This window comes from Tursiops truncatus, chromosome 1 (genome assembly GCF_011762595.2).
Source record: "Tursiops truncatus isolate mTurTru1 chromosome 1, mTurTru1.mat.Y, whole genome shotgun sequence".
NCBI lineage: Eukaryota > Metazoa > Chordata > Mammalia > Artiodactyla > Delphinidae > Tursiops > Tursiops truncatus.
Window position 1 is genome coordinate 145,862,795 of NC_047034.1, and position 3,358 is coordinate 145,866,152.

At 38.7% G+C, this 3,358-nt stretch overlaps 1 non-coding gene across 1 annotated transcript; it reads left to right on the top strand.

Annotated features, from left to right (window-relative positions):
- The first annotated feature begins 374 nt into the window (after positions 1-374).
- Positions 375-481, top strand: LOC117310028 (U6 spliceosomal RNA). Its single transcript, XR_004524292.1, has one exon. It is a non-coding gene; the product is annotated as a U6 spliceosomal RNA (small nuclear RNA).
- The last annotated feature ends 2,877 nt before the right edge of the window (positions 482-3,358 follow it).

Genomic DNA, 3,358 nt, shown 5'->3' on the forward strand with positions numbered 1-3,358 from the left:
TGCTGTACACCTGAAACTAACACAACATTGTAAATCAACTACACTCCAATAAAATAAAATAAAAAGACATCAAATGTTTTCAAGTGGACAAGACTATAGTATCTAAGGATGTCCATTTGGATGATAAAGATATAAAATAAAATACAAAGAAGTGAATACTGTAATCAGGAAATGGTTGCTTATCAGCAGAGGAAGGGGATTATAATTGGGATGGGGCACATGGACAGGACTTCTGGGTGGGTTCTAGTTCTTAACATGGCAGTGGTTATAGGAGTGTTTGCCTTAGAATAATTCATTAAGCCTTACATTTGTTTTGTGTGTTTTCTACACTTGGGCTTTATTTTACAATGAATACTTTTTAAAAGAATAGCAAGGTGCTCGCTTCGGCAGCACATATACTAAAATTGGAACGATACAGAGAAGATTAGCATGGCCCCTGCACAAGGATGACACACAAATTTGTGAAGTGTTCCATATTTTTTGATGATCCATGTACAAAAAAAAAAAAAAGAATAGTAAGGCAGTATTATGAACAAATTCATGCCAATAAATTCAACAACTTAATTGAAACAAATTCTTTGAAAAACACAACTTACCAAAACTAACTCAAAATGAAATTAAAAGTTGGAATAGCTCTATATGTGTCACAGAAATTGAATTTGTTATCAAAAACCTCCCCCACAAGGAAAACTCCAAGCCCGTATTATTTCACCAATGAATTCTATCAAATACTGAACAATGCTACCAATCTTACACAGATGCTTTCAGAAGACAAAGAAGGAGGAAACAATTCTAACTTCTTTTAAGAGGCCAGCATAATCCTGATACTAAATTAAAAAAAATTTATCAGAAAATTGAATAGTTATATTTTATTATATTGAGGAATTACTAATTTTAGGTGCCATAATGGTAATAAAATTGCTTATCTTTTAGAGGTACAAACTAAAACATTACAAATGAACTGGAATCATATCTAGTTTTGCTTCAAAATAATCTTGGTTAGGGGGAGAGTAGCTGAGGGAATAAATAAACCAAGATTGGCCAGAGTTGATAATTACTGAAGCTGGGTGATGGATGCATGGAAATTCATTATACTATGTTCTCTACTATTGTTTACACTCAAGATTTTTTATAATATAAAACAAAAATAACTACAAATGATTAAAAGACATTAAATAAATAAAAGCTATAAGTTCACAACAATAATTTATTTATTTATTTTCCGTACGCGGGTCTCTCACTGTTGTGGCATCTCCCGTTGCGGAGCACAGGCTCCGGACGCGCAGGCTCAGCAGCCATGGCTCACGGGCCCAGCCGCTCCGCGGCATGTGGGATCTTCCCGGACTGGGGCACGAACCCGTGTCCCCTGCATCGGCAGGCGGACTCTCAACCACTGCGCCACCAGGGAAGCCCCACAACAATAATTTAAAGAGAAAGTGAAACAAAACAAAATCATTAAACACCAAGTTGCTAGGACATCAACTTACTACTTTGAAAGGGATAAATAAGGGAAGAGATTTAAGCATTTATCTTGCCATCCTGGCCTGAACTTTATTTCAGGGTAACCAGATGGTCCTGGAGGATGTGAAAATGTTTTTCTGTACAAAATTAGAACTAATAAAAGAAAAAATAATAGCATTAGGAAATCATCATTTTGTAATTGCTAGTGAAATAACCAATTAATAAAATGGTCATTAATGGATGGTAAAACAATTTGGTGAAAAGTTGACAGGGAACTTTATGATGCAGGATCAGCCTATCACCACCTGAAAATGGAAGAAGCCTGGGACCTGAAATGGGCAGTGAAGGAGAGCTGTACAACCAAGAATACCTGTGCTCCTGTGTAAGTGAAAAATAAATCTTTATTGTGTTAAATTACTGTAATATGGGGCAATTCATTATAAAGGCTGGCTTACTATTTATATATATTAAAACACATAAGTACATAATTATTTATATTTTCAAAGATACATATATATCCAAACACATACTGAACACATTAACGTGTATACCTGGGTCAGGGAGAGGAATGACAATAGGGATCAGGGATTAAAAAAAGATCAAACAAAAAGAGACTTAGTATCAACAGATGATGAGAGTTCACCCCGCTCTGAGGAGAATGGTTTAACTATTAAGGAATAAAAAGATAATAATTTAAAAGAGAGACAACTAATCTACCCTTTCTAGAGAGAGCCCAGGCTAGTTAGCTGGTAATTATCTTCTGCCTTGAGGAGGAGCACAGAATGGTCGTGGAGAGGAGGCAGTGTTGAAGATAGAGCCTGTTAGAACCCTCCACCATGTTCACCAGGGACGTCTCAGTCCTGAAAAGTTCCCTAAACTGAGAACTTCTCCCAAGTCTGACCTTCACTCTCAGCTCTCCTTGGCAGTGAAGATGCAGGAGGCATTTGCCATTCTCCAGACATGGGGCCTGGGCCTGGCTAGCTCCCCTTGGCACCATCTCTCACTCCAGGCCAAAGGAGGCTAGACAAAGCATAGAGGCTCCTTCTGGGTGTGGATGCATCCTCCTGCCCACCCTCCATCTCTGCTTGTGGAAGGCTGAATAGTGGTCCTTCCTCCAAAGATGTTCAAGTCCTAATCCCCAGAATCTGAGAATATTTTACCTTATATGGCAAAAAGGACTTGGAAGATATGGTTAAATTAGGGATCTTGAGATGGGAAGATGATCCTGGATTACCCCAGTGGGCCCAATGTAAGCACAAGGATATCTGATCACAAAGTAATCCTCCTAAGAGGAGACAGAATTAGAGAAAGATGTAAGAATGGAAGCAGAGGTCAGAGAGGAGAAATACTATGCTGCTAGCTTTGAAGATGGAGGAAGGGGCCATGAGCCAAGGAATGCAAACGGCCTCCAGAAGCTAGAAAAGGCAAATAAATGGATTGCCCCCTAGAGTCTCCAGAAGAGACTCCAGAAGAGGCCTGCCAACACCTTAACTTTCAACTTAACCCAATGAAATTGATTTCGGACTTGTGACCTCCAGAACTGTAAGATAACACATTTGTGTTGTTTTAAGCCGTTAAGTTTGTCACAGCAGCAATAGGAAATATGTACACTGGCCCTGCTGCTGGGCAGCATAACCTGTTCTCCTAGAAGCGTAAGGTCTGTGAGAGAGGGGAGTGGGGAATCAGAAAAGACTTCCTGGAAGCCCCTGCAGTCAGACTGACGTAGGTTCCTACCATAGGTCACTTATGATCTGTTAATAATGCATTGTTTACAGTGTTGCTAAGAATTAAATGGAATAATACTTTAAATTACCTATTACTACCTAATTAACCACTTTTAAAATTATAAGTCACATCTCTTCGTGGGTTTACATTCATTCCTCCATTCATTCAACAG